Source organism: Dasypus novemcinctus, chromosome 21 (genome assembly GCF_030445035.2).
Source record: "Dasypus novemcinctus isolate mDasNov1 chromosome 21, mDasNov1.1.hap2, whole genome shotgun sequence".
NCBI classification, from domain to species: domain Eukaryota; kingdom Metazoa; phylum Chordata; class Mammalia; order Cingulata; family Dasypodidae; genus Dasypus; species Dasypus novemcinctus.
Window position 1 is genome coordinate 7814311 of NC_080693.1, and position 21134 is coordinate 7835444.

The following is a 21134-nucleotide window of genomic DNA, read 5'->3' on the forward strand; positions in this document are numbered from 1 at the left end:
ATTTCTGATGTACTATCTTCCACATCACTAATTCTCTGCTCTGCTTCTTCTAGTCTGCTGATATTTGCTGCAAGTGTATTTTTGATTTCTTGAACAGTGGTGTTCATTCCCATCATATCTGTTATCTTTTTGCGTATGTCTGCAATTTCCCCTCCAAGTGATGTCTTCATGTTGTTAACCTCTTTCATTACTTCATCAAATTTGTCAGTGATAAATGTTCTGAGATCTTTCATTGCTTGTGTGAAGTCCTGCTCCCCTTCCTGATTTTTAGTTTCTTGATTGGATTCAGCCATGTTTTCCTGATTACTTGTTTGGTTTGTAGATTTTTGTTGCTGTCTTGTCAACATTTTTTCTTGACGGGTTTAATCAGTTCCTTAGCTTCTTTGTCTAGTCTTGGAGATTAATTAGCTGTTGTTTTTGCGTAACTGTTATATCTTCTCTTTGTCACTTTGTTCTTCTTATTCCAATTTCTTATTGCTGGTTAAGCTCACTTTAAAGGAAAGTATTGGTGCTGGGATAAGGCAATTGAGTAAGGAAGGAAAAAGTGTGAAGTAGTATTGGTGATATATGTTAACAAAGCAACAATATGAGTTCTGGGAGGATGGAGGTTAGATCATGTAAATTGTGTACAGTTATAGTAGTAGGAAAGTACCTATAATGAGGTAGACGACTGAACATGGGAGGAATATGGTACGTACTAAGAAGCTAATGTTTTCATGAGAGAGGGAAAGAGAAAAGAAAGGTAATAGTTTCAGGGATGAATACCAGATGGAAAACTAAACAAAGGTATTAGAAATTAAGAGTTAGACACTTTGTGGATCAAAGAAAGGGAGGTGGAATATAGGAGAGATAGCAGATGGTGGAGGATATCAAGTTGTAGGGGAAAGGGGATAGTGTATATAGGCTAAATCTATTCACAGAGAAATGAGGCAGTGGAGGATGAGGAAACCCAGCAAATGTGAGGTGTTTCCTGCAGGACCTATTGTATTGTTAAGATAAAATAGAAAAAGAAGAATACTGGGGAGAAGAAAGAGAGGATTTAAAAAAAACAACAAAACAAAAAAAAACACAAAGAACAGAAACCCCGCAGCCGGGCTTGGCTGGGCTCAGCTACCCCGCCCGCCGCGGCTTGGCTGGGCTCGGCCGGGCACGGCTTCCCCGCCCGCCGCAGCTCGGGTGGGCTCGGCCGGGCTTGGCTCCCCCGCCCGCTGCCCGCCCGCCGCCCACCCGCTGGGGCTCGGCGCAGTGCTAGCTGCCTCGTCTCCGCCTACCCAAGGAGGGAATCCTCCACACTAGCTGGGATCTCCGTGTATATTTCACAGACGGATCCTCTCTGTTACCTTCCCTCCAAATCGATGTCCAGACACCTCCAGACCAGGAAAAATCCCAAAACAGCCCGGTCCCAAAGAGTCTCCGACGCCGCCCGGCCAATTCCCCCCAGGAGCTAGTAACCGGGAAGTTCACTCAGCCGCCATCTTGCCCCCTCCCTCCTCCATTTTCATTGTTATATTTTAATTTAGGTGCCTGTAACTGTTGGGGAAAAAGAAATAAAAATAAAATAATCTCTCAACCCAGAAAACTGTCCACAAAAGTAGAAGAGAAAGAAAAACACTTTTATTATTGAATAAAGCATTACATAAATTGAATAAAGCATTTATTGAATAAAGCATTAAACCAGAACAGGATGCATCGCAGGCAATCCACAAGAGTTTGCAGAAACAGAAAGAAACCTCATGGTTTGTGTGTAGCTAAGCAGACACAACCCATTACATACACATTCTCAAGGTATCTCTTTATCTTCAGATGAGAGGTAGGTTCACAATTTGGAGACAGGAACAGTCCCCACCACTACCTCCAGGACTTATACTCTTCCTTTACCATAAAATGGGAGATATTTTGATTGCATTTTATTCAAATGGCTTCCTTCCTTGAGGAGACCCTGTGTTGTGGGGAAATTTGCTTTATATACATTTCTAAAGGACAAAGAAGGAGGCATTGCTTACAAGTGTTGGTTTTCTAAAGTAAATACTAAGATGGGAGTCTGAAGGTAGTTTCTTCCCTTATGTTCAAAGGAGGAGAGTTTCTTATTTTTAAGTTTGTATTTTTATAACATACAGTCACACAGAGATAAAATTTCAGAAATAAACTCCAGATGATAGTTGTAGAGATGGAAGTGATGGAAATGTCATCAATAGAAAAAAATGGGCCAGAGAGCAGTGAAGTGTATCAAAAGAGGAGATAGGAAGTGTTGTTTTAGTCTGCTAATGGGTGCCAATGCAAAAATACCAGAAATGGTTTGGCATTTGTAATGGGAATTTATTAAGGTAAAATCTTACATTTCCAGTGCTGTGAAAATGTCCAGATCAAGTAATCATCAGAGATGCCATCTCTCAAAAAGTTAGCTGCTAGCAGATCCAGGACTCCTGCCACGTGTCAGGGCTAAAGGCCACTGGACTCTGCTTTCTCCTCCAGGCTCAGGTTCTCCCCAGCTCAGCTGGGGCAACCAGGCATATGGGTCATCTCTGCTGGAATACAGCTCTTCACTCTGGGCTGCTCTACTGAGTCGAGTCCAGCCTCAGCCTCTCTCTCAGACTCTTGTGATTTCGCTTTCTCGGCTTAGGAGATCCTGGAGTCCTCTGTCACATGACAGTAAATGGAAGATGTTTTTCTCTGTGTGCCTCTGCATGTTTCTCCCATTTATAAAATACTCCACCAAGAGGGCCTAGATGCACCCTGTTTAAGCCTCACTGAAGGACTCCAGTCAAAGACCCCCCAGTGGAAAGTGGATTTGGCTCAACAGATAGAGCATCCACCTACCACATGGGAGGTCCAGGGTTCAAACCCAGGGCCTCCTGACCCATGTGGCGAGCTGGCCCATGCACAGTACTGATGCGCACAAGGAGTGGCGTGCCACACAGGAGTGTCCCCTGCATAGTGGGAGCCCTACTCCCACAAGGAGTGTACCCTGCATGGAGAGCTGCCCCATGTGAAAAAAGTGCAACCTGCCCAGAAGTGGCGCCACACACACAGAAAGTCAATGCAGCAAGATTACGGAACAAAAAAAGAGACACAGATTCCCAGTGCGCTGATGAGAATACAAGCAAACACAGAAGAACACACGGCAAATGGACACAGAAAGCAGACAACTATGGGAGGAGGGAAGGGGAAATAAATAAATAAATCTTAACACAACAACAACAAAGACACCCCCCCCCCCCGGTGAATCCAGTCCAATCACAGGGTCCTGCACCCACAGGAATGGATTAGTTCCAAGAACATAATCTTTTATGGGATTCACAAAAAAGCTTCAAACTGTCACAAGCTTAGAACAGATTACTGAGATGTTTCAAAAATATATTTAAGAAGTACCTTTAGGAGAATTTGGGAAAAAGTGATCAGAATTACTTGAATACTAAGCTGTCAGAGAATTACTGGAAAAAGTTCCTCAAAGGAAGTCAAGGTCCAATTCTTCTTAGTTCCATATAAAAGCAAACACACTCATTGAATATATTTATGGGAGCTCATTAATGTTAAAAGATTTATTTATGGGTAAAAGTGGTGAATTTTGTACAGGAAAGACAGGAGGAAATGAGGAATGGGAACTGGACTTCAGTTTGTGAAGGAGGAACAGCAGGGCAGGAAGTAGAATGAAGAGAGGATCAGAGGAGGTTTGATGGCTTAGTTTTCCTTCTTCATATTTTGCTGCCTAGTGGATTAACAAACTCAGTGGAACCCAAGTAAGAGAGCTGGCACCTGAGTTCTTGACAATGCAGCCACAGGTCAGTAGGGAAAGGCACTTTCTTCTGAAATGACAACTCTATTGTCTCTGGCAGGGAAGGTTTCTCATACTGTTCTGGATCGTTGTGCCAATGGTCCTTCTCTGCTGTGAAAAAGTAAAACCACAGGATCCACGGGGACCTCTCTGTCCATTTATACAACTGTGCATCCCTTGGTTCCCTGTTGTATTATGATCAAGGTTGTACTTATTTTGTAATTCCTGAGTTTGGAGCCAGTGAAGTGTAAAGCATTCTACCAACCAAGAATCCAGTATAAAACTAGGATTTTGGGAGGCAGGGATGGAAAAAATGAAACTGGGATTCCCAATCCTAGTCACAGCCAGTCTGCCCCTTTAGGATGGGAAAAGCCAGGAAAATCAAATTTAAACAGCTGAAAACTTTGATTTGCGCTCTCTGTTTAGTCAGTAGAATGGCACCATGGTCCCTGCTGATCCAGACCAAGATGAACTTGATCAGTGCTGTCTCCCCACATGAAGCAGGATGGGTTAGTGAAGCCACAGACCCTTCTTCAGAGTCCATAATAATCTAGGGCTATGCATCCTCTAACACCCTGGCCTCTAAACAGCAAGGGGATTCAGGCACGACATCCAGTCCCTGGGTATTCTGTTTAATTTATTGGGATAATTCTTAGACATGGCCACCTGTTTTTCTTTTAATTTCTATGTAATATTCCATACATCTACTACTCATCCCCAGATCAGTGATGTTAGGGTCTTAGTGTCAGAGGGACTATTAGGACAGCTCATTTGTGGCACTGGAGAGTTTTGACTAGTGTGGATTTGGGGGGCAAGTGCTTGAGGGTAAAGCATCTTAGTATATATATACTGTATTGCAATTTTCACCAAACCCAAGTATAGGAAATACTCTCTAGGGTAGAACCTGAGTAAGAGTTTTCTGGGGCAACCCGTTTTATTCCCTTACAAACCAGCCTGGCTCCCTCTTGCTGCCAATAATGTCCATGTACCTATGAAATTCAGTTTGAATGGTTTAATGAAATTCCAGGTAGTGTTAAAGCAATGCTATAAATTTATAATTGTGAAATTGGCACGATTAATGATTTTACTAACCATCTTGATTTATTGAGCTTCCATTTTATCCAGGGAGTTATAAAGAAGAAATGGAGGTTAACTGAAGTGAGCTGGCATACCCACAATCCTTTGCAGTACTGATAAAATCCCCAGCCCTAGCCTGAGGAGAAGTCAAGCTGACACCAGCAAGGCCTGCTGATCCTCACCAGAGGGCCACAATCTTACTTCAGTATCCTGCTTGCTGATTACCACACGGCCCCAAGGACACCCTGTTCAAAGAGCCCCACAGCCTTGTAATGTACAGGAAGCAAGGAAAGCATGGACAGCACATAGCAAGGATAAATCGTGTCCCATTATCTCTCCCCATTCCCCCCATACCTTCCCTTTTTCTCAAGCAGACATATAAGCTGCACTCACAACTCAAACTTTTGAGCAGAAACCTCGTGGTGCTGCTCCTGCATTAATACAATAACTAGCTCTGCATTCCCTTTATGAACTTGTTTTTTTTTCAGCACAACATAATCAAGCAAGTTTACATATCATGTCTTATATCTGGCACCTTGGTCAAATAAATTTCTTATGGGGTAATTCCACAAAATGCCTAAAGCCATGGTCTTTTTCCAGGAATTACTGAGTGAGGTGGAACATTGCAATAATGGGAAAAGGATATTCTTGGGAGGAACAACCAGGAGAAAAAGATCAATAAAAACTGGTCCATTGTAAGACATTTTTGGCTATTCTGGACCCCTTACCCTTCCAAATAAATTCGGTTATTGGCTTTTTTATTTCCTCAAAAAGGGTGTTGGGATTCTTATTGGGATTGTGTTGAATCCGTAAATCAGTTTGGGTAAAATTGACACCCTAATGATATTTAGTCTTCCAAGCCATGAATACCAAATGTCCTGCCATTTATTTAATTCTTCTTCGGGTTCTTTTAGTAATGTTTTGTAGTTTTCTGAGTACTTGGCTAAGTTTATTCCTAAATATTTGATTGTTTTAGTTGCTATAATAAATGAAATTTTTTTTTCTGGTTTTCTCCTCTGATAGCACATAAGTCGTGTGTAGAAATGCTTTTGATCTTCACATATTAATCTTGTGTACCACCACTTTGATAACTTGTCTATTAATTATAGTAGCTTTTTTTTCTCTCCCCTTCCCCCCCCCCCCATTGCCTGCTCTCTCTGTCAATTACTTGTGTGTTCTGTGTCTGCTTGCATTCTTGCCAGTGGCACTGGGAATCTGTGTCTCTTTTTGTCGCATTATCTTGCTGCGTCAGCTCTCCGTGTGTGTGGTGCCATTCCTGGGCAGGCTGCACTTTTTTCACGTGGGGCGGCTCTCCTCACACAGTGCACTCCTTCTGCATAGGGCTACCCTACATGGGGGACAGCCCTGCGTGGTACGGCACTCCTTACATGCATCAGCACTGCACGTGGGCCAGTTCCTCAGGTCAGGAGGCCCTGGGTTTGAACCCTGGACCTCCCATGTGGTCAGCAGATGCACCATCAGCTGAGTCAAATCTACTTCCCAATTGTAGTAGCTTTTTTGTGGATTTTTATCCCTTTCTTTGTGCATACAAGGCACACATATATATGTATATACTTTTATTTATTTATATACAATACAAACACCTATATACACTCATATATACACACACATAATATAGATATATATGTACTTTCTCCACATAGTTGTTTAGTGTCATTTCTACCTAATACTTTGTAGAATGGGTTTTAAAGTGTAATTATCAAGAAAGTCCTGAGCCTTCATACTTTGAGGAGGACCACAGAGGTGGTCACTGGGTCAAACTCACAAGTGGCTCAGCTCTGAGAGAAGCAGTGGCATTTTAATACTCATTCATGTACATTCCCTGTACCCTGTATATTATGGGGTAGGCAGCTGCTCCTGTTGTGGAATACAGAAGTATATTTGGAATAACCTGCCCTTCTTTATTTCTGTCCCATTCTTTAAAAACCCCAGACATTTGTGGGTCTAGAATCCTAGCTGGCATCCTGCTCTCCCTTTCCTCTGGCCTGGGGACCTGCAGACACCATGGTTCTCCACCATCTCTCTGGCTTCTTTTAGGGGGCTTGCAGGCTCCCAGAGTTCAGAAAAAGGACTTTCTGTTTTTACCCTTTCTTTTCTTTTCCACTCTCTCCTCATCATGGTGACTTTATAATTCATACTATATTCTTCTCCATATTCATATTCCCATTACATTATAGGTACTCCACTTTTAATTCCTATAACTCTACATGCTTACATGAGTTTACTACTAAGTCTCCTAGGTTTTACATGGTTATTCTGCTAAATTTTACTATCAATATTACCATTATACATTTTCCTTTCTTACCTCTTTTACTTTTTCTGGCCCTAATCTGTGTCCTTTGAGAGAACTTAGACAACAACAAGGAAATAGAAAAAGAACAACAAAATGTCAAAGAGAAAAACTTAACAAAGACACAAAAATACCAACTAATTAAAACCCAAGACTAGGGTGAAAAGCTAATCAACTGAACAACCCCATCAAGATAAAATGATGACCAGACAGCAGCAAAAAATTACAAAACATAACCAATAATTAGGAAGACATAGCCCAGTCCAATGAGCAAACTAAAAACCAGGAAGAGGAGCAGAACATTGAACAACTAATCAAAGCTGACCAAACAAATATTATGGACCAAATTAATGAAGTGAAGGAAGAGATTAAGGATATTAAGAAATCACTTGGAGAGCATACTGAAGAAACTCTAAACAAACACAAAAGAGAACAGATATGACGGCGATGAATGGCACAATCCAAGGAATCAAAAATACACTCTCAGCAGATAATAGATTTGAAGAGGCAGGAGAAAGAATTAGTGATGTGGAAGACAGTAAATCTGAAATCAAACAGATACCAGAATTGATAGATAAAAAGATAGAAAAAATCCAGCAGGGATTTAGGGATTTGAATGACAACACATAACACTCAAACTTATGCATTATAGGCATCCCAGAAGAAGAAAAGGAAAAGGGTACATAAGGGGTGTTGGAGGAGACAATCGGTGAAAACCTCCCAAAGCTATTGAGGGAGATGGATGTACCTGTCCAGGAAGTGCAGCACACCCCAAACATTATAAATCCCAACAGGCCTACTTCAAGACATATACTTGTCAAATTATCCAATATTCAAGACAAAGAGAAAATACTGACATCCACAAGAGAAAAGAGTACCATCACATACAAGGTTAGCTCAATAAGATTAAGTGCTGATTTCTCATCTGACAGCATGGAGGCAAGAAGGCAGTGGTATGACATAGTCAAGGTACAAACAGAAAAAAATTTCCAGCCAAGAATACTCTATCCAGCAAAGCCAGCATTCAAAAATGATGGAGAGTTCAAAGTGTTCACAGATAAGCAGAAGCTAAGAGAGCACGCCAATAAGAACCCTGCCCTTCAAGAAATATTAAAAGGATATCTACAGGTTAAAAGAAAAAAAAATATTAGAGACAGGGTTGGAAGAGAATGTAAGAACAACTAAAAAGACAAAAAGAGAAATAAAAACAACATATGACATAAATCAAAGAAAATATGGCTAATGTAAGTAATTCCTTGAGAGTAATAACATTAAATGTTACTGGATTAAACTCACCAGTCAATAGACACAGATTTGCAAAATGGATAAGGAAATATACCCATCCATATGCTGTCCAAAAGAATCCCTCCTTAGACCCAAGGATTCAAGGAGGTTGAAAGTGAATGGCTGGAAAACAATCTCACAAGCAAACAATAACAAAAAAGGGCAGGAGTAGCTATACTAATATTGGACAAAATAGACTTCAAAGGCAAAATGATCATGAGAGACAAAGATGGACACTGTATATTAGTAAAAGGGATAATCTTTCAAGAAGAAAGAACAATCATAAACATTTAGGCACCTAACCAGGGTGCCTCAAAATACATAAGACAAACACTGGAAAAACTAAGGGGAGGAATATATGCCTGTACAATTATAATGGTGGAATTTTATACACCATTATCACCATTAGACAGAACATATTAACAGTGAATCAATCAAGAAAGAAAGACTTTGAATAATATATTAGAGGATCTGGACCTAATAGATATATACAGAACACTATACCCAAGTACATTCTTCTCAAGAACACATGGATCATTCTCCAACTCAGACAACTTGTTGGCCACAGAAAATGTCTCAATGAATTCAGAAAACCTGAAATCATACAAAACAACTTCTCTGACCACAATGGAAGGAACCTGGAAATCTGCAAGGACCAGAGAACCAGATCATGCACAAAGATATGGAAGTTAAGCAACACACTCTTAGATATACAGTGAGCCAAGGAGGAAATCTCTAAAGAAATCAGTAACTACCTTACAAATAATGAAAATAATATAACATACCAAAATTTATGGGAGGCAGTAAAAGATGTACCTAGTGGGAAATTCTAGCCATAAATTCATATATCAAAAAAGGAGAAAGAGTTAAATGAAAGATCTAAATTCACAGTTAGAGGAATTAGTGAAAAAAAAAAAAAAAAAACCACAACAAACCAACCCCAAAGGAAGAAGAAAGAAAGAAATAACAAAGATCAGAGCAGAACTAAATGAACTAGATAATAAGAAAGCTGTAGAAAAAATAAAACAAAGAGCTGGTTCTTTGAGAAGATCAATAAATTTGACAAACCTTTAGCTAGACTAACAAAGGAAAAAAGAGAAGCTGTAAACACAGAAAATAAGAAATGAGAAAGGGGATATCACCACTGACCTCACAGAAATAAAGAGTATCCTAAGAGAATACTTAGAAAAACTATATGCCAACAGGAAGGACAATTTGGAGGAAGTGGACAAATTCCTAGAAACATATAAGCAGCCTACATTGACCAAAGAAGAAATTGATGATCTCAAATAACCAATCACAAATAAAGAGATAGAATCAGTCATTAAAAACCTCCCAACTAAGAAGACCCCAGGGCCAGATGAATTCACAGGTGAATTCTACCAAACAGTCTGGAAAGAATTAACCCAAACTTGCTTAAACTCTTCCAAAAAATTGAAGTAGAAGGAACATTGCCTAACTGATTCTATGATGCCAACATTACCCTGATACCAAAGCCAAACAAAGACATCACAAGAAAAGAACGTTACAGACTAATCTCTCTAATGACCCTAGATGCTAAATCCTCAACAAAATACTTGCTAATTGTATTCAACAACACATCAAATGACATATAGATACACCATGGCCAAGTGGGTTTCATCCCAGGTATGCAAGGATGGTTCAACATAAGAAAATCAATCAATGTAACACACCATATCAACAGATCGAAAGAAAAAAAAATCACATGATCATATCTATAAATGCAGAAAAAGCATTTGAGAAAATACAGCACCCTTTCCTGATAAAAACTCTTCAAAAGATAGGAATACAAGGAAACTTTCTGAACGTGATAAAGGGCATATATGAAAAACCCACTGCTAGCATCACATACAATGGTGAAATCCTAAAACTTTCCCTCTAAGATCAGGAACAAGACAAGGATGCCCACTCTCACCCCTTCTGTTTAACATTGTGTTTGAAGTACTTGCTCGAGCACTGAGGCAAGAAACAGATATAAAGGCATCCAATTTGGAAAGGAAGAAGTCAAAATTTCATTATTTGCAGATGACATGGTCCTATACATAGAAAGCCCTGAGAAATTTACAACAAAGCTTTTAGAACTTATAAATGTGTTCAGTAAAGTCGCAGGTTATAAGATCAATACACAAAAATTGGGAGCATTTCTGTACACCAGTAATGTCCACAAGCTGAGGAGGAATTCAAGGGGAAAAAACATTTACAATAGTAAATAAAAAACCAAACACCTAGGAATAAATTTAACTAAAGATGTAAAAGACTTATACACAGAAAACTACACCAAACTGTTAAAGGAAATTAAAGAAGGCTTAAATAAATGGAAGGATACTCCCTATTCATGGATAGGAAGACTAAATATCATTAAGATGTCTATCCTACACAAACTGACCTACATATTTTAATGCTATCCCAATAAAATCACAGCATTTTTTAAATGAACTGGAAAGAGTAAGTATGAAATTTCTTTGGAAGGGAAAGATTCCCCAAATAGCCAAAGACATATTGAAAGGGAAAATGAAATCATAGGAATCACACTACCTGATGTTAAAACATACTGCATGCTTGATGAATGTGATTCTCCTGTTTGGAGTTGTAGGCACTCTTGGTTCCCTGGTGAGGTGGTTGAGCATCTTCACCTCCCTGTTAGCTGACCTGGGTAAGTCCAACAAACCAAAGAGTAGGAGTTTCAACACTGCTGAGGCTCAGAGCCCAGCTGGAACATGGCCAGTCCAGAGATTCAAGTTCTCCAGGACATGCATATAGGGTATATAGACATGTTCGGATGTTTGTTGGGTATTGACGTAATGGGTAGTTTCACACAACAACTGAGGGAGTGCTGAGTTTCCATCCTGGGGAGCTCTGTTGCATTCCCCAATGGCACAGGAACAATCCTCCAAGAGGAAGGGCAAAGAACAGTGAAGAAGGATGATCCAAAGATGGGCTTTCGATACTAATAAGTGTGCTTATGTGTCTGTGCACTTGAAATTTCAACTTGGCCTAGAGCTGCAGGGTGCCTAAGAGTTACCTCCTGAGAGCCTCCATGTTGCTCAAATGTGGCCACTCTCTAAGCCAAACTCAGCATACAAATGCATTACCTTCCCCCCAGCATGGGACATGACTCCAGGAGATGAGCCTCCCTAGGGATTACTACCAAGCACCAGCTGATGATACAACTAGAAAAAAGACCTTGAATAAAAGGGGGAATGGTAAAGACAGATGAATTTATATGGCTAAGAGTCAGGAGGTCATCAGAGGGCTCACCCTTATGCACATCTCACAGGATCTCAGAGAAAGCCAAAGTAGATACAACTCCAAATAGTGGTGCTCCTAAAGGCTTTAGAGACACCCACATCCTACAGTCATGGTTGATGGCTCTGGAGTTCAGTGCCTTGCCAGTGTGCCCTACTTTGGAATTTGTGCTCCTGCGTGTGATGGAATTGGACTCAGACGTGACTTCTCTATATATGCCTCTTCTGTTACTTTTACTGAACCTGTGGTTGGCACTGGAGTTGGTATATGCCCAGGAGACTTGAATCTCTGGAATTTCCCTTTGCCACCTGGGCCCTAAGCCTCAGCAGAGTTGCAAAACAGGTTGTTGGATATACCCAGGTCAGCTAACAAGGAGGTGAGGCCACCGGCCATGTGGGATTAAGTCCCCTCTCAATTTAGAGATGGAGTGGGCATTGCCATCCCTAGGTTCTCAGGATGGAAGAATTAAATTTGGTGCTCGCTTCGGCAGCACATATACTAGAGTTGGAACGATACAGAGAAGATTAGCATGGCCCCTGCGCAAGGATGACACGCAAATTCGTGAAGCGTTCCATATTTTTACGGACTTTGGCCCAGTGGTTAGGGCGTCCGTCTACCATATGGGAGGTCCGCGGTTCAAACCCCGGACCTCCTTGACCCGTGTGGAGCTGGCCATGCGCAGTGCTGATGCGCGCAAGGAGTGCTGTGCCACGCAAGGGTGTCCCCCGCGTGGGGGAGCCCCACGCGCAAGGAGTGCGCCCGTGAGGAAAGCCGCCCAGCGTGAAAAGAAAGAGCAGCCTGCCCAGGAATGGCGCCGCCCACACTTCCCGTGCCGCTGACGACAACAGAAGCGGACAAAGAAACAAGACGCAGCAAAAATACACCAAGAACAGACAACCAGGGGAGGGGGGGAATTAAATAAATAAATAAATCTTTAAAAAAAAAAAATTAAAAAAAAAAAAGAATTAAATTTGGATTAGAGTGGATTTACTGGTATTCAACTATAGAATTATTGTGACTCTAGCAATGCAAGAAATTAAATCACTGATGTGGAGACAGTGACCATGGAAGTTGCTGAAGGCAGGGAGATGGAAATAGAGTGTGGTATGGGGGCAGTTTTGGGACTTGGAGTTGTTCTGAATGATAATGCAGGAACAGATGCAGGACATTACTTATCGCCTGAATGGACTGGGCGAGACGGTACACTATAATGTAAACTATAATCTATGCTGTGTAACACTGCTCTAAAATGTATTCATCAAATGCAATCAATGTACCACACTAATGAAAGAAGTTGCTGGTGTGGGAGGAGTGGGGAATGTGGGGATTGGGATATATGGAAACCTCATATTTTTCTGGCAACATATTGTGTGATTTATGTATCTTTAAAAAAAGATAATTTTTTAAATTGAATCCTCTTAAGAAAAGGAAAAAGCAGAAGCTGAAGATAATATATTTAAACTGGTACAGAAATTTGATTTTAATTAGCCATGTTCTGAATTTTAGATTGTAGATGTTTTGCAGACATTTTCCTTCACTTTGCAATTGAGACCAGAAACACTTGAAGATCTGGGCCTGCAGAGGCAGTGGGAAATTTACTCCTTGATCAGAAGTGCTTGCCTCTGAGTAAAAGTCTTTCTTTGAGATGAGTCACAGAGGGGCAATGTTTTACTCAACATTTCCACTATAGGGAAACAGCATGTCTTTGTTTTTAAACTTTGTTTCCCATATTGTTTTCAATATTTTCATTATAACTTAGAAATTGTGAGAAGCTGTATTTGATTTTTAAAAATAAGTGAAGATAAATCTGATTTAACATGTATGTAATGTCAGTTCTCTAAGAGGATAAGTGTCATCCTCTTATTTTTTTCAGTGTAACATTGTGTGTGATCTATGTATCTTTTTAAAAAAGAAAGATAATAGAAAATATACTTAAAAAATAATATGATAGAGATAAGCACATTTTATTTTCAGTATCTTTCCCCACTGACCACTCGCTGATGAGCAGCTAGGCTGTCAGTTGCTTGTGGGTTCCAGGAAGAATGTTGGGGAGTTCTCTGAGGTTTGTTGTGGATACAGGGTTACTGGCCAGAGTCCTGTGGTGGCTTCAGTGCCACAGAGGGCCTGTAGGCTCTGTGGAGCTGGTCTTTTGGACGATCCTAGGGAAGCTTTGAGAGGTGGTGATGGAGCGCAATGGCACTACTCCATACCTCACATTCCACAGCCTCCTGGAGGACTCGGGGGCATTTCAATCCTTCTTCAGCCTTCTGGTGTGTCTCCTCCTGTTCAGACTTGAGCAGTCTGTTAGAAGCCGACTTTATATAAAACATGAAAAACAGCTTGCGGACACACTAGCTACACTGATGGTCAAGAAATGTCAACTTCTTGATAAGATGAGTGCTGCTAACAGGAGGTATGAAGAGACTAAGTCATCTTTAGAGGAAGCTAGACTACAGAAAGTGACTTTAAAAATGCCCAGCCTCATTGACACCTACAGAAAGGCTAAGGGAACAAGAGCAGTGTTGATGGAGGAATTAACTTCAGTGGTCCAAGAACTACAGGAAGAGAGATCCAGATGTTCCAAACAAGAAGAAGAGATGAAGAAGTTGCTGAAAACACTGAAGGCACAAGAAGAGGTCCTGAGGACCACCAGAGCACCAGGTGCTTTTCCACACTCAGTGTGTTTAGGATCCCTTCCCCTCCCTGATGGTCCCTCCTCCAGCAGTGGGCCTGGGTCGGTCTTCAAGCAGCACTGAGCTTCTGCTCCCCTCATGCCTGCAGAGCCACCAGGCAGGAATGACCCTCTCCAATTCTTCCATCAGAGAGTTTTTGAGGACAGTGGAGCAACGGAACTTCCTCCATGGACTGGAGTTTCTCTATTTACCTCCTAGACACACAAGTGATTTCTTCCATAGTCAATTCCTCCTTCAGTCACACAGAGTTTGAACTTGAGGGGTACAGGAAATATGGGACTTTCTCTTGACAGAAACTTAACATGAGAGAAGCTACTCTACTGATGAGATTGTTAATATAAAAGAGACTGCTTAAGAGACTTCTGTATATGTTTATGTATGTTCATTTATTTCTTTATTAATCTGTTCATATATTTACATTATAATTTTTGTGTTGATCTTATGAGTATAAACTTTATTTTTCTCATCTATATATCTACTATATACATAAGTTGAACATATATGTAGTTCAGTAATGACTCTTTTAACAATATAAACTTACAAGAGTATTTAACAAAAAAACTAAGTTATAAGTAAATGTAAATTTTACTTAAATTTTTAATAGATGTAAAATAAAAATAAAAGCATTTTCTCCCTTGGGAAGAAGATATACAATATACTTACAAACAGTGTTATATAATAGTATATTTGAAAAGAATAAATAATAAAAATGTAAAAGTGATATCTTCACTTGGAGAGGTTTTTATTCCCATGTGAGAGTGCTGCAGTATGAGTCTCTGAGCAGGAAGAAATCCCTCTTGGACAATATAAAAAAATCTCCACTCCCCATCCCAAACTATCTCTCAGTCCTGATTTCCAATTTAAATGACACACCTCAAAGGAACGCTGAGGGAGCAGCATGGATCTCCTTTCCCAGAGAAACAGCTGGCATCCCTAAGGTGATAATTCTAGTCATGTATACTCATGCTGTGGGAGACAGTGAGCAAAAACTGGAGGCTTATAATGACTACTGAGGAAAGCAGTGACACTCAGCATTTGAGGCTTCCACATGACATAAACGAACCAATAGTTTTCTCTATTTCTCCCCAAAATAGAGAAACCTGGGGTTGTTGTGGGGCTGGATCAGTGATGATAGGAAAATCCTTCTCACTGTGGAGCTGATAATTTAGGAAAGAATGGAAGATTCAACAGGAAACTGAAGAGAATACACGGCATGTCAGGAAATCTTAAGGGTGATGGAGAAGCATAAGTAGGGAAGCTGGGGGGTGAAGTTTTGGGAGAAAAGGGGGCTCATGAAGTGGATGACAGGCAAGCTCTGAGAAGCGGGTATCTGAGTAGTGAGGGAAACTGGCAGAAGCATTGAAGGATGAGGGGCATAATGAATAATGCTGCTATGAACATTGGTGTGTCTCTCTGTGTCACTGCTCCCAGGGCTTTTCGGCATATACTCAGTAGTTGTATTGCAGGCTCACATGGCAAATCTATATTCTACTTCTTTAGGAATTGCCAAACCGTCTACCACAGGGGCTGGGCCACTCTGCATTCCCACCAACAGTGAATAAGTGTCCCTACATCTCACATCCTCTCCAACTCATGTAGTTCTCTGTCTTTTTAGTACTGGCCAATCCAATAGGTGTGAACTGATATCTCATTATAGCTTTGATTGGCAGTTTCCTAATCATGTTGAACTTTTTTTCTTTTTCTTTGTTTTGCCATTTGTATTTCTTTGGGCAAATGTCTATTGAGATCTTTTGCCCATCTTTTAATCATTTGTCTTTTTATTGTTGAGTTGTGACATCACTTTAAATATCATGGCTATTGAACCTGTATTAGACATGTAATTTCCAAATATTTCCTCCCACTGAGTCAGCTGCCTTTTCACCCTTTTGACAAAGTCTCGTAAGGTGCAAAAGTGTTTAATTTTGAGGAGGCCTCATTTGTCTGTTTTTCTTCTGTGGCTTGTGTTTTGGGTGTAAGGTCCAAGAAACCACAACCTACCACAAGATCTTTAAGATGTTTCCCTGCATTTTCTTCTAGTAGTTTTATGGTCCTGGCTTATCTACTTGGGTCTTTGACCAATTTTGAGTTGATTCTTGTATACTGAGTGAGATAGGGGCCCTTTTTCACTTTTTTGGTTATATATATCCAGTTCTCTCAGCACCATTTGTTGGAAAAACAGTTTTATCCCATGAACATGGACTTGGTAGGTTTGTCAAGAATCATTTGACCATGGGAAGAACATGTGGCTCAAGTGATAAGGCCTCTGTCTACCATATGGGAGGACCTGGGTTTGATGCCTGGGCCTTCTAGTGAAAAAGAAAAGAATGCAGGTGTTCATGGCAAGCCAGTGGCCACGTGGTGAGCTGAGTGCCCACACGGTGAGCCAAGTGCCCTCCTAGTGAGCTGAGTGCCTCACAGTGAGTGTCCATGTGGGTACCTGAACAGTGAGCCGAGTGCCCACATTGTGAGCTGAGTGCCCACACAAGTGCCTGCATGGTGAGCCAAGTGCCCACGTGGTGAGCTGAGTGCCCCCATGGTGATCCAAGTGCCCACGTGGTGAGCTGAGTGCCCTCATGGTGAGCCAAGTGCCCACGTGGTGAGCTGAGTGCCCCCATGGTGAGCCAAGTGCCCATGTGAATGCCCATGTGGTGAGCCAGTGCCCATGCAGTGACCACTGCCCACACGGTGAGCCGAGTGCCTGTGCGAGTGCCTGCATGGTGAGCCGAGGGCCTGCATGAGTGCCTGTGTACTGAGCCAGTCCCCGTGTGCTGAGCTGAGCACCCATGTGGTGAATCAGTGCCCACACAAGTGAATCACGTGGCAAGGTGACAACACAACGAAAGAGAGGAAGGGGAGAGTCAACGTGAAGTGCACCAAAGACCAGGAAGTGAGATGGCGCAATGGACAGGGAACCTCTCTCCACATCAGGGGTCCCCAGAATTGAATTCTAGTGAATCTTAGAGGAGAAAGATGAGAAGAGAAGACAAAAGGAGACACAGATACAGAAGATCACACAGCAAATGGACACAGACAGCAAAAACAGCACGGGGGGAGAGGGAGGAGAAAAGGAAAAAAAAAAGAACCAGTTGACCATAGAGATGAGGTTTATTTCTTTACTCTCAATTCTATTCCACTGATAGATATTTCTATCTTTATGCCAGTACCATGGTGTTTTGACCACTCTACCTTTCTAATATGTTTCAGGCTCAGCAGTGAAATGCCTCCCATGTTGCTCTTCTTTTTCAGGATGCTTTCGGCTATCCGGGTGCACTTTCCCTATGAAATGAATTTGAGTAATTGCCTTTTCTTTCTGTAACATAGGCTGGTGGAATTTTGATAGGTGTTTCACTGAATCTATAAATCGTTTTGGGTAGGATTGAAATCTTCATGATATTTTCTTCCTATCCATGATCACAGAATGTCTCTCCATTTGTTTAGGTCTTCACTGATTTCTTTTAGCATTGTTTTGTAGTTTCCTGTATATTGGCCCTGTACTTTCTTGAAGTGTCCCTTTAGAAGGGCGAAAGCCAGGAGAACATAATTTAAAAAGATGAAAATTTTGACTTGCTCAAATCTTTAGTCAATACAGTGGCACCATGGTCCCTGTGGAACAAGATCAAGATAACTTGATCATTGTTCTCTTCCCACATGAAGCAAGATGTCTTAGTGATGCCATAGGCCCTTCTTTTGGAGTCCAATAAGTAATCTAGGGCTATGCATCATCTAATACCCTGACCTCCACACGGCAATGGGATTCAGGCAAGACATCCAGTCCCTGGGTATTCTGTTTAATCTATTGGGATAATTCTTAGACATGACCATCTGTTTTTCTTTTAATTTCAATGTAATATTTTGTACATCTATTACTCATTCTGTCCCAAAATCAGTGATGCTAGGGTCTTAGTATCAGAGGGACTATTCTGACAGCTCATTTGTGGCACTGGAGAGCTGTGGCCAGTGTGGATTGTGGGGGCAAGTGCTTGAGGGTTCTGCATCTGAGTAAATACCTATTGTAATTTTCACCAAACCCAAGTATAGGAAATATTGTCCAGAGTAGGGGTTGGGTAAGACATTCATGGGGGAAGCCTTTTCATCCCCTTATAAGCCAGCCTGGCTCTCTCAGCTGCCCGTATTCTCTCTGTACCTATAAAATTCAGTTTGGATGGTTTAGTGTTAAAGGGATGACAAAAACTTATAATTGTGAAATTGGAAAGATAAATGATTTTACTAACCATCTAGATTTGCTTGAGCTTCCATTTTATCCAGGGAGTTATAAAGAAGAAACAGAGATTAACTCAAGTGAGCAGACCTACCAACAATCCTTTCAGCGCTGACGAAACCCCCAGCCCCAGCATGAGGAGAAGAAATGTAACAGTTGAGCTGACACCAGCAAGGCCTGCTGATCTTCACCAGAGAGCCTAGAACTTACTTCAGTATCCTGCTGGCTGATTATCAAACTGGGCCCCAAGGACACCCTGTTCATAGAGCCCCACAGCCTTGTAATGGACGGAAAGCATGGAAGGCATGGACGGCACATAGTAAGAGTAAATCGTGTCTCCTTATCTCTCCCCATTCCCCCACACCTCTTTTTCTTGAGCAGCCACGTAAGCTGTTCCCACAACTCAAACTTTTGAGTAGAGAGTTTAATTCTTTTCTGCATTAATACAACTTTAGCTCAGTAACTAGCTCTGCACTCACTGTATAAATCTTTCATTTTTAGCACAACATAATCAAGCAAGCTTATATATCATGTCTTATATTGGGCATCAAATAAATTTCTTAAGGGATAATCCCACAAACTGCCTAAAAGCCATGGTCTTTTTTCATGAAGTTACTGCTGAATGAGATGGAACATTGCAATAACGGGTGTGAAAATGGAATGGTAAATGATTTTACTAACTATCTTGATTTGCTGGAGCTTTCATTTTATCCCAGGACATATAAAGAAGAAATGGAGGCTAACTGAGGTAAACTGACATACCAACAATCCTTTGCAGGGGTGATAAAGCCCCTTGGCACAGCCTGAGAGGAGAAACCATGACAAAGGATTCAAGCTGACACCTGCAAGGCCGACTTCACCAGATGGCTACAATCCTACATCCTGCTTGCTGATGAACAAACTGGCCTCAAGGACACCCTGCCCAAACAGCCCCCATGTCCACGTATCTAACAGAACACAGGTACTAACCACAAATAGTGTCCCCTTTATCTCTTACCATTCCCCTACAACTCTCCTTTGTCTCAGGCAGCCATATAAACTGCTCCCCCTGCTCAAACCTTTGAGCAGAAACCTCTTTTTTGGTGCTGCCCCTGCATTAATGCAACTTTAGCTCAATAAACTTCCCCTGCACTCCCTTTTTAAGTCTCTGTGTTTTATTTTACCATAACATGGGAAAAAGATACTCTCGGGAGGAACAACCAAGAGAGAAACATCTTTTCACAAAAATTGGTACATTGTAAGACATTTGTGGCTATTCTGGGCCCCCTCCCCTACACTTCCAAATAAATTTGATTATGGATTTTTTTATTTCTGCAAAAAATGCTGTTGGGATTTTTATTGAGATTGTGTTGAATCTGTAAATCAGTTTGGGTAGAATTGATAATTTAATGATAGTCTTCCAATCCATGAACATGGAATGCCCTGTCATTTATTTACGTCCTCTTCGGTTTCTTTTAGTAATGTTTTGTAGTTTTCTGAGTACGTGTCCTTTATGTACTTGGTTAAATTTTTTCCTAAATATTTGGATGTTTTAGTTGCTTTTATAAATGAAAATTTTTTCCTGATTTTCTCCTCAGATTGCACATTGGTAGTGTATAGAAATGCTCTTGACTCTTGCATATTAATATTGTATCCCATCACTTTGCTGAACTCATCCAATAAATCTAGTAGTTTTGTTGTGGATTTTCATCCCTCTCTTTGGACATACAAGGCACACAAAAATATGTGAATATTTATTTATATACAATACAAACACCTATATACATACACCCATAATATAAATATATATGTAATTTCCCTACATAGTTTTTCAGTGCCAGTTCCACTGTAAAATGGGCTTTAAAGTGTAATTTTCAAGAACAGTCCTGAGCCTTCATACTTTGAGGAGGACCACAGAGTTGGTCACTGGGTCAACCTCACAAGTGGCTCAGCTCTGAGAGGAGCAGGGGCATTTTAATGTTCATTCATGTACATTCACTGTATCCTGTACATTATGGTGTAGGCAGCTGCTCCTGTTGTGGAAAACACAAGTATTTTTGGATTAACCTGCCCCCCTTCATCATTGTCCCATTCTAAGCACTCCTGACATTTGTAGGTCTAGAATCCTGGCTGGTATCCTGCTCTCCCTTTCCTCTGAACTAGGGACCTGCAGACACCATGGTTTTCCACTATCTCTCTGGCTTCTTTCTGGGGCCTGCAGGCTCCCAGGGATCAGAATACATTCTCCACACCTCTCAAATCCCCACCTCCTTCCTCAGCCTCATATCTCAAAGTCAGAGTGGAAAGATACAGAGTAAAAGAATACACATGCAGAAAATGCATTTGCAGTAGTACACAGAGTAAAGTGGAGACAAGAGAGAAAAGCAGACACAAAGAAATATAGCGGTAGGACGTCTGGGAATATGGTGGACCAGAAAGACATGGGACTCTCTTCTCTCCCAGAAGGATAGCTAGAGGACTGGCTTAAATGGCCTGGAAAAAAATCTTCTAGAGTTTAGGACACCAGGCAAA

The 21134-nt window shown here is 41.1% G+C and overlaps 1 long non-coding RNA gene and 1 other non-coding gene across 3 annotated transcripts in view; both read left to right on the forward strand.

The window, feature by feature from the left end:
- LOC101415176 (uncharacterized) overlaps positions 1-19761 on the forward strand; it is a 102202-nt gene extending 82441 nt beyond the window's left edge. The window contains exons 7-9 of one of the 2 annotated variants that reach the window (XR_011646722.1): positions 4898-5054; positions 7217-18942; positions 19340-19761. This is a non-coding gene — a long non-coding RNA (uncharacterized lncRNA). The remainder of the gene's footprint in view (positions 1-4897; positions 5055-7216; positions 18943-19339) is intronic. The other variant, XR_009182239.2, reaches the window with a different exon arrangement.
- On the forward strand, positions 12186-12292 carry LOC131275162 (U6 spliceosomal RNA). Its single transcript, XR_009182597.1, has one exon. It is a non-coding gene; the product is annotated as a U6 spliceosomal RNA (small nuclear RNA).
- Positions 19762-21134: the final 1373 nt, after the last annotated feature.